Source organism: Mytilus trossulus, chromosome 1 (assembly GCF_036588685.1).
Source record: "Mytilus trossulus isolate FHL-02 chromosome 1, PNRI_Mtr1.1.1.hap1, whole genome shotgun sequence".
Taxonomy (NCBI): domain Eukaryota; kingdom Metazoa; phylum Mollusca; class Bivalvia; order Mytilida; family Mytilidae; genus Mytilus; species Mytilus trossulus.
In genome coordinates, this window is record NC_086373.1 from 112,576,155 (window position 1) to 112,588,190 (window position 12,036).

Consider the following 12,036-nt stretch of genomic DNA (forward strand, 5'->3'; position numbering starts at 1 on the left):
CAAATAATAATACTCTGTTCCGTTAAAAGTAAACTAAGACGCAACGTGTAAGATCTAAAGACACTCCATAAGGGGTCATGTTCAGTGACCTTAGGACACATAACATCTGATCTTTCCCTTCAAATATTTTGGTATTGTAAATGAACTATCAAACATATTTGCGAATATAGTCCGTAAATTGTATATTCTTACCTCAAATTTCCGTCTTAACTTCAATGTAATGCATTGAAATTATTGATGACATTTCCAGAAAAAAAACAATTAAAGAACATCAATATGAGAGAAATTCATCAAAGATATTTACTGAATTAACAGTACATTTGATTTGTTAATACTGAACCTTGTTTTATATATCGCTTGTAACTACGATACAACCATATCGTAGCCACGATAAGTCAACGACCTCATTCAGTTGTTTAAGCACAATGACCTTTGATATTTGTGATACCTTTGGCGGCATGTTTTCTCAAGGAAAATGGTTTGTAACATGGGGACGATAACTGCTGTGGAGTCGTTCTTCGATCGTAGAAGACTCGTAATGAGATTGTTATGCGATCGGGAAGGACTTGTTCGAAACGTACAGAGTCATTTGTAAGTCATGGTTATGTCTTACTAGACGTAGCAAGAGCATGACAAGATAGTAACTTGATCATGTTTCTATCGTAGCAGGATCTAATCACGATCATAGCAAGGTCGTAGTATGAACGTGCAAACTATGAAATATTCAATATTGAATATAAAAAAGAAGAAATGGTGTGGTTTTAAATGAGATAACTCTCCACAACATTAACATCTATAGGTCATTGTACGGTCTTCAATAATGAGCAATGCCAATACTGTATAGTCAGCTATTTAATGCCCCAAAATGACAAAAGTAAAACAATTCAAACGTGAAAACTTATCTGGATTGTCATATCATTGTCTGATTGCAGTCGTTCAAGTTCGTAACATATTCCTACGGATCGAGAATGGTCCAGTGAAGTCAGCCAAGCACCCCGATAGTAAGGTGCGTCCCGTAACATTCGGGGAAACTCAGCCGATTTTGTCTAGTCGGATTACAATGCTGACTATGTCGTGACAGATTCTGCTGTATCAAAATCCTAACAATGTTCTGTGTTTTCTGGACGGTATTCTGTGGTACAGGAATGATCTGGAGAAATTAGTCATTGCTGTTTTTTTGCCGATCTTGTCGAATGCGAACGTCTTTTCGAAAACGTTCCGGAACAATCCCGTTATTACTTCGAAATTCGGCAATGACACCTACGTCACAGTCCTGACAATTACAGAACACAATATGATTGAGTCCAAACAGCCGTTTACAATGCGGTATTGCAGACCGTGATAGGATTACGTTCCGACAGTACCTGATCATCCCGAATAAGCCGACAGTATTTTTTCTGGTATAATGGAAAGAAAACGTAAAGTAACCTAAAAGAACAATAATGTATGGACAACAAACGATGACGAAACCAGGGAATTAGAATAGGAAATTTAATTTACTTTATGTTTATGCAAAAATTGACAAAATCACCCACTTTACAAAGTTTTTCTCACCTGAATACAATACTGAAGTACACTGTTAGGTATTAACGTCGACCGAAAGCATTACATCTCCCATAATTTTAAATTCTATCATAAATAGGAATTGTTGTGAAACAAGTGTTACTGTGGCGGGAAAAGGTTGCCTACATAGATACACGATTTCACAGTGCCCTTACGAAGTTAGTCGTAGTCATGTCCTAGAGTCTTCGAAATCAAATGGTCCACACTGCTTTAAATATCATCCGCTTTATTCTACTCTTAAAATGCAATACCTCTAAAGTAGCCGTGAATATTATTTCATAATATTACAATACAGTTATTACAATTGGAAATAGTGTCACTCATTCAGTATGCTGCTTTCCTAGAGTTGAAAACATTAAATGATAGGCGAAAGATACCAAAGGGACATTCAAACTCACAAGTCGTAAATGTAAATTCATGTTTGGAATGTTGAGCGCTTCCTAATGTCTATTCATGACACAACGGTCAAATGAATTCCTATAGGATATATCGCCATTATATGATGAATTTTACCACTTTCCATGTCCATCTATTAGGTATATTGAAATATATAATAAATAGATAGAAAGGTATCAAAATGTCCGGCGAAACCGTAAGTCGACTTGTTATTTGAGTTTTCGCTCTTAATGATTTTACCAATCTTTGGTGTCTTTACCAATCATCTTGAAAACTATAAGCGATAGCTAGAAACTTTTAACACAAAAATTAACACAAAAATTATCAGCAAGACAAGGTCTAAAAACAAGTCGAATTTTCCATTATGGTAAGTATATTTATTTTTATTCTCTCTGTTTTGGGTAAAACTGAAGAAGATAGAGAGATGTTTGTCATAACTTATTCAAGTATTATGTTGGAGCGTCCCCATTGTTTAAGATTAGCTGTTATGTATATCCTAAACTGTTTGCTATTTTATTTTTATTTCTAGCTCCAATCCCATTTTCATCATAATTGTTGTTCAGTCTTTATTAATTTTCGCAGTTCGTTCCATCTTTTCATTTTAAATTCCGCCCATTTAAATATTTCTTTCCGTTTCTGTTTCCGTTCCGTTTTCCGTTTCCGCCGTTTAGCAACACCCATTTGTTTCAAATATAAATAATGCCAAAACCAAGACATACTAACAATAAACAATTTTACATTTACGAGGATGCTTTCAATTCTGTAATTTACTTCTGTCATTTATTAACAATAAACTTATAAATCACCAATAAGTTACATAAAGTCCTAAATTGCAACAAAACAATGAAATGCATTAGGAGTTAGAAATTGAGTGGTGTAGATTTCATAATGATAGGATGTCAATGCTATAAGTACTGAATCAGACTGATGTATGGTACATGGACGAAGTCAATGTTCACGCTATAATACCACAAGTTATTGACGATGTCATATGTGACATGGCGACGTTATTTGTTCTTCTAAGGCCACAGCTAATTAACATTAACTTCGTGGGAAAAAATACTGCATATTTGCATGCTGTATAGAAATAAATTAGTCCCTACGGAGGATGAACAAAATTAAGCGTACAATAATCATTGATTGTGCAACATGATAGCTTAAAAATAATCAAATTAAGGGTGAGTTAACATAGTGTTATAGTCATGTAAAAAAAAAGGGTCATTGCACTAATATTGATGAATATGGTTCCTATTAGAAGATTAATTGCACGTTGTTAGCTCAGAAAATATCATTATACACGGGTTACATTTATTCATTTCTTCTGGATTCATTTAATTATCGACTAGTTTGTAACTGGACTGATGGTATAGAATCATTTTCATAACAGCGTAGACAAGACCATTTCTTATCGCGCTCAGGTTATCAATTGACTGGCTCAGATTAGTTTTAAACGTTCAATGCTTGTCATATCGTGTAAATATACATTTTAACTGTTGGGTCATCAAAGGTTCTCAGCGCCTAAATCAAATAATACGAATAACTAGCAGAGGACCAAACCTTGTATTTAATCAAATGTTGAATACTTAAGCTTTCTTTTTTCTTCTCATGCACTTGCACATACTATACTATTTGATTCCATTCAAATGTCCGCTGCAAGCCAGTGACAGACTGAGTGAGCGTAAAATCACTGTTATTGATAGCCAACGACAAGTTAATGGTAAACGCCTCAGTATTACCAACACATGTATTGCGGTTGTCCACTCTGTTATGATTCTAATTCTACATTGAGACTTTTTCCAGAAAAGTGTCGATCTATTCTTAGATAGTAGACGTGTGTGTCAGTTGATCAACGATCCATTTCTTCAATATGTCTTATTCTAACAGAAGAGTTCGTTCTTTTATCCAATGTATACTAATCTATCAAAATAGGTCCGCCATTATTGATTATCACAAATTAATTCCATAGAAATAAGGGTATTGTTTTCAACATTTAGTTTTCTTGTGAAAAACATTCTTTATGAAACCCAAAGCTGTAAATTAAAATCGGACATACAGTGTACAAAAGTTTGAGGATTCGACTATAACGAAATGTCATGTAAGAAATCGAGCGTCATGTATTCTCTTGAAAATACATGATAGAAAATGGGTTGTCAAGACCAATTATACCACACATAACACACATGACACATATGGTACAAAAGTACAAAAGTCGAACCAACATTATAATATCATCAACTTTGTACTTAAGGCTGCTATACAAAAAAATAAAATCACAAAAATACCGAAGACTCAGAGGAAAATCCAATCGGAAAGACCATAATCACATGGCAAGATCAAACGACAAAACACATAAAAAACGAATGGACTAGAACTGTGCTATACAAAGTTAATAAAGTTTGAGGACTTCAATAAAGAATAATATTTTCATGATCTATAACCAGACCATCTCGTATAAGAATTCTGATATCCAGGCTTTATCTACATAACAGAATTAGAAATATGAAAATAGAGGCAAACATCTAATATTTTAATTATATGATATATGATTTCAAATGTTATTACACAATGTATACAGTCTTACCTGCCATTCTGTGAATCAAATGTTATTACACAATGTATACAGTCTTACCTGCCATTCTGTGAATCAAATGTTATTACACAATGTATACAGTCTTACCTGCCATTCTGTTATTACACAATATATACAGTCTTACCTGCCATTCTGTTATTACACAATGTATACAGTCTTACCTGCCATTCTGTTATTACACAATGTATACAGTCTTACCTGCCATTCTGTTATTACACAATATATACAGTCTTACCTGCCATTCTGTTATTACACAATGTATACAGTCTTACCTGCCATTCTGTTATTACACAATGTATACAGTCTTACCTGCCATTCTGTTATTACACAATGTATACAGTCTTACCTGCCATTCTGTTATTACACAATGTATACAGTCTTACCTGCCATTCTGTTATTACACAATATATACAGTCTTACCTGCCATTCTGTTATTACACAATGTATACAGTCTTACCTGCCATTCTGTTATTACACAATGTATACAGTCTTACCTGCCATTCTGTTATTACACAATGTATACAGTCTTACCTGCCATTCTGTTATTACACAATGTATACAGTCTTACCTGCCATTCTGTCAATCAAATACCTAACGGCCTGTTTTTGCTTCCAATATGTTAATAAGTTCTTGGTATATTCATTCACTAATTAACAAATGTTTTTAATCTATGAAATCTCTTAACAAATTATTCATCTTTTTTGAGTATCACCAATAACGCAATTGTCGTATGCTGGAAATGTAAACAAATCGTTTAGCTAACAGGAAACTGACGTCCTAAGCCATAAATTCTCACTAAACGTTTACATTTAGTTGCTTATTTTATCAGCTATTTGATAACTAACGGGAATTCTCTTAGGACTGAAGTCAGGAATTTTAGAATATTATTTTATGTTGGAATTGACATCGAGGTTGAGCTCTCTGTTGTGTGAAGACAGGATTCACCTCAAAAAGAACTTTTCATTAAAACTTCATTCATCACTATGACTGGTCAAGTTAGGACATGTATTAGTATAGAAAGGTCTTGTAAGGCAAATTGAAAGGCTATAATATCGTTGATTATAACATCTAAAAGCTTTTTGAACATTAATTTATTAAGCGAAGATCACGGCAATATCGAAACCGTATGTTGTAACTGTGTAAAGAGTTTAATCTACTACAAAGTAATTACTGGTTAGCGTTTTACGTGCTTCGTCAAACATTATAAAGCTTTGTGTCGAGGAATAACTGAAAGTAACAAACATTGTACAATAATTCTGTGAAACAGGATTGAGATTAAAAAGATTGCACATGCTGTTGCATTTGTGATCAATTAACAATAAATAACACGGGTTCCATGCATTTTAGAAATTAACAGGACAATAGTAGAAGTTTTAAGCTCGTTTAATATAAAATCTAATCTTGGTATAATATCAAGACATTGTATCATGGTGGGTCACAACTATTTTGACTAACTTTTTTTATATTAAACATGCAATAATCACATTATATGAAGGGTTTTATAGGGTAGAAAGGAATCGAAAGATAAGTATGCATTACTTTTATAGTATTCATATATACCAAATTCAATTTATTGTCCTATTGAAATTTATAATTTACAGTTTTGGAATAATAAAACTGTTTAGCTGCTATAGCTATAACTGATTACTTTAATCTTCATGGTGCAAATAGATTTTACAAATTCAAAGAGAATGACCAATATATTTAATTAAATTGGAAAGTGCATTTTTGTATTTGATAAATAATCGTGACAGAATGATAGCAGATCAAAATAAAACTAACACGCGTGAAATCTCGAGAGATTACAGTCAGAAACGGATATAGTATATTCAAACAAATATACCGCCAATATTGATGTCAACGAAAATTAAATGCCTGGTATCTTGTGATTTATTTTACAACCACTGGGCTTGATGGCACTGCTCTTAGGGGGTATCACCAACGAAGGAGTGAGCACTTCTATATTGATGTGAAATATTATTGGTATATGACCATATTTATATAATATGAAGAAGGCGCTACCCTAAATGCCAGCTTTATACCAAGACTATGTCCTATATACTGATTGATTGTTGATTACTCAACGTTAAGTGGCAAATATTTCATGCATTTTCAGGCTGAATTGTCTATAATAGAAAAATAAGTTCAGATGGAAAACGTTTAGGGAAAGATCATTGAACTTCGACATATACAAAAGGCAAGAGAGGATATTGTATTTGTTTGCTTTGACGCGTCGCAGGAAGGCGTCAAAGCAAAAATTTAAAATAGCCTTCATAAACGCCATAATTATTTGGACTAGTACTTTTCTTAAAAAAAAATTCCGATTTTTAAGTGCTTCACGTGTAAAAAATCTGACTAGAACAAAAAACAATACTCTTTGAAACTAAATGGTTGCTTCCTTATTTTTTACTGCTGATAATGAATTCATTGGTGATTTATATAAACATTTTGGGTTGTTTTTGCCATAATTTTTTTTTTTTCTCTAAAAATTTACCATTATTACATTGATGATTTCTCATTCATATATAAATACAACAAATACTGATATTACAGGAGATACACACGAAACAGGGTATGTAACTTATTTTATCGGTAATTTGTGCATTTTCCTTTCAGTTGTTTGGCTTGGAGGAGATATAAATCTACCCGATACATGTTGGAAAACACAATATATAACGGACCATCAAAATCCAATATAAATAAACAGAAATTTCCTTTGCCTATAGTACAAGACAACCACCTGGAACAGATAGTCAATTTTCCGACAAGATGTTACATGATAACCACATGTTACACCTATATCTAATAAATTGACCTTCATAAGTGAATTGATGCGACCCATAACCATGCATTGAGGACCATGACATCGTATACATCGAAACTGACATAACAGCTAAAATGAGAAAAATATTTATTTGGAAAAAGGCAGATGCTATTTACTAGTATATAAAGGAACAAGTTGAAATGTCTAGAAAATTTAATGCAGACTTTAAGGAGAAATTTAACCTGGACAGCCCTATAACAGAAATGTGAGAATTTATTAAATCGAACTTACTTACCATACTTAAACACACAGTACCATAAAAAATGTCATTCTCAAGATTCAATCAACCCTGGATCAACAAAAAAACAAAAAAAAACCCTCACAAGACAGTAAAAGAGGAGCTTCGAAAAAGCAACAAAGACCGAAAGAAAATCTGATCTTGACATATACCATCGATTAAAAGCCGCAACACAGAAATGATGTAAGAAACAACATCATTGATCCTGAATTATCAGCAAACCTTAAATATTCTGGGGATTTATTAAAATCAAGAAATGCGAATCTGTTGGAGTTTCAACTCTCTAAGATACAGATGGACTCACTTACTCAGAAAGTGAAAAAATGCAAACATTCTGAATGATCAATTTTCATCTGTATTTAACACCAGTGAGGATATTAATACCACACCTAATAGAGGACAGAGTCCACATCCAACAATTAAAAATTTACATGTGACCGAAAATGGTGTTCAAAACTTAAGCTACTTGAACATCCACAAAGCAGTTGGTCCAGCATCAATCAATCAAGGCACCAGAATGGAAAGAAACCTTTGTAGTTCGTATTTTCAAGAAAGATGAAAAATCACGTGCCAGTAACTACCGTATAGGTTCATTGATTGTTGTCTCATGTAAGATCCTAGAGCACATACAATGCAAAAATCTTGATATCCACGGGATCCTAATCGACGCTCAACATGGATTCAGAAAGTGCCGTATTACGTCACAACTTATCCTTTCAATACAGACCCTGGCTAAAACAGATCTCGGTGAACAAATTGACCTTATCTTGCTCGATATTTCAAAGACATTCAATAAAGCCCTTCTTGTGAGACTATTGTACAAAGCAGAGTACTATGATATCAGCGAGCCAATACTCCGGTGGATCAGGGACTTCCTCAGCTCAAAAAATCGGAGAGTCGTTGTGGATGGTAAAATATCTCACACCGCATCAGTCCAACCAGGAGTACCAAAGGACAACTTTCTAGGACCACTTGTGTTCCTTCTGTTCATCAACGACCTACCAGACTACGTACAGTCATCAATAGTTTGTTTATTTGCAGATGCCTGCATACTGTACAGAAGGATTCAAAATGATGCAGACTCACAGATACTACATGAAAACATGAACAACTTGCTCAAATGAAAATCAGAGTAGCGCAAACCACATCTCACAAGCTACAACATCCATGGGCATAATTTAGAACTGGTTGACTCAGTTAAATATCAAGGCGTAACAATCCACAAAACTATTGATTAGAACACACACCTAGAGAGCATAGCTAAAAAGGTTAACTCAACCAGAGCCTTCATTCGAAGAAATCTTCAGCACTGTCCCCAAATAAACAAAATCTGTATGCTACACACAGCTAGTAAGACCATTGCTTGAGTATGAATGCTCAGTCTGAGAGCCGTTCATCAACCTTAACATACTGAATCTAGAAAGTGTGCAAAGTATATCAGCCCGGTTTGTATTAAACAACTACCAACAAACCAGCAGTGTAACATTAATGCTAAAAACTCTACAGTGACAGGCACTAGCCGTAAGGAGGGCCAACTGCAAAGCAGTAATGATGTACAGAAAAGTGCATGGACTCGTAGCAATACCGCCGCTAGAGATACACAATACAACATCTGTAGCTAGAGGAAATATATCGAAATTTCTCGACAGCATACGGATATGGAACAGTCTTCCACAAACTTTAGTGGACAGTACCACACTAGATGCTTTCAAGCAGGGGGTACTGAGCTGCAGTATCCCTTATCACACCATCAGTCTCTTTTTAACTTGCACCGGTAAATGTTTATTTGCACCTTTGTTGTCACACCCTGCCTGGGCAATTGTGTGATAATATACAATTAGAAGACTGCACTGTAATTGAAGGAGTAGAAGGAGAGAAAGGTTTTCGTTAGATTCATTTGCATAAACTATGGTTAAAATCGGCATGTAATATGAAGTTTCTTGGTTCAATATTACTTGTACTTACAATCTTTAGCTTACTTACGATATTAATGATCGTCCCCATGGATCTTAAAACGTTTTATGTCTGTGCATATAACAGCAGTATAACAATGTGAATACAAGAAGATTATATCAAAATATACTTGTTCATACCTTGCAGTTAACTAGTAAACATTTTATTTGGGAAATCTGAGCACGATGGATGAGATACAAATAAATAAATATACGCTATAATTGTGTTACTTTGGGATACCATACTTTGTTTATAGTGAACACATTGGTAAAACATGATTCTCAGAGGAACAAGTGATCAGTATGCTGGACTTTCTTATTGTAAAAATATCTGTTGAAGTTGGAGGTCGCATTCCCATGGGATCGAACTGTGCCCATTTTCTTGTCGCCCCCTCTTTATTTTCATTTAAATCGGAGTTTATTCAGACATTTGACCAAAGAAGCTGTGTCATTTAATTTTACATTCCAATATATTGATGATGTTCTTTCCATTACAATCCAAACATTTTTGACTGGGTTCAATTAATGTATCCCCATGCACTAGATATTGAAAAAAACAACAGACACGGCTTCCTTCGTCTCATTTTTAGACTTATACCTCGAATTTATATAAACTTAGTAATATTTCGTGTTTTAGAAAAGAAAAGAAATTGAATGAATTGTTTCAGTAGATTAATGTTTTTGTCGTATAACTAAATTGTTGAATGAAGATTCTTTTATGTCTGTATTAACCGTATTAACAATGTTCTAGACTTGAGCGATTCATATTTTAAATTATATAATTTTATATTGATCGAATCTTTAAGTGTGTGTATACAAATAAAAATTAAAGTTATTGCCCCTTGTACAATATCTTGACTATTTATGTCGTCAAAGATATGTTTAAAGGCAAAAAGTTAAATCACACAAATACTGAATTCCGTGGAAAATTCAAAATGGAAAGTCCTTAATTAAAAGTCAAAATCAAAAGCTCATACACATCAAACGAATGGATAACAACTGTTATATTACTGGTTTGTAACAGACATGGATTGAACCTTGTTTTATAGCTCCTAAACCTCCCGTTATATTGACAACGATGTGTGAAAGCAAAGCAAACACACATAAAAGGCCAAAACGTCAAATACAGAGCAGTAAACATGGTTTTATAATCGTAATCACTAAAAAAACCCAACAAATATGTAACAAAGAAGCACAAAATGGCATAAATGTCCCAAAGTACAATAACACAAATACATATGTATTACACATTATAAAAAGTTAAATCAATTGGTTCTGCACGACCCTTTTTTGACGTCATACTGATATTTTCTTTACCTTAACGCGGCGGAAACGTTTAGCGTTTATTTCGATACTAAGCTTAGTTGATAGTCGGAGAAAACAGACGCAGCCATTACGAAAAGAATTAAGTAGTCAGCAATTAATAAAAACACTACACAGAACACTACTGAAAAATAGTGAACGTAGGTGAGTAGTAACATCCGTTTTGTGCAATAGCACAAATCGTTTATGAATAAAGCCAACACATCAAATATAAGAGGGAAGTGAAACAACAGGAACACAGAAGTGTAACAAAAACAAACGCCAACATACATACGAACTATTTGATAACAACTGTTATATTCTTGACTTTGTACTGGAAATTTTAAAATGGTGGGTTTAACCTGGGTTTATAGCCTGCCAAACCTCCCACTTATATAAAAATGCTATAAAATAATCACTAAACTGACAACACTTTGTGACAGAAATACAACACAACCACACGCAAGACCACTGATAATAGAGAAACACACAAACACATAACGTAATAGTCGACACAACATACGATCTGCAGAACAACAACAAAAAACAATTATCAACGACAGACACAGCAGGACATCACACACACATTGAAGAACTTTATACAATTATTTTTACAATACCAGTCAAAAATTTGTTTTTGATAACGATTGTTTTGAAAGACAATTTTATTATTATTTGGACTACAAAAGGTAAGACTTAACACATTATCCAACCCAATTCATAACAGAAACATCAAAAATAAAAACATGAATGTTGGATTCACAAAATACCGAGATACGTCGTATACTAATGCAAACTCTCACCCGGTATAACAGTCATATTCGGGAATAGGTCACGTTCGGCACCTAACAGAGACAGACGACATAGATGTTAAACCAAAATCTAAAGATGTCATTAGTTAGTTTAGACAAAAGAAAAATCGTAAAGATCTACCAATTCGTGATAGTGTTCGGTCACTCGTCGAATATTTTTCTCTATTTGAGTTCTTCGATTAGTTATTATATAAATATAACAAAATGACCATAAGTTTTCCTTCTGACACATTGGTTGACTATCTGTTCTTATCTTGTCAGACTTTTATCTCAAAATATGTGAGCTGATGTTTAGTCATGTCCTTCATTTTACAAAGGTCTCAAGTTCATGATTTTATATACAAAGAGAAGATATGTTA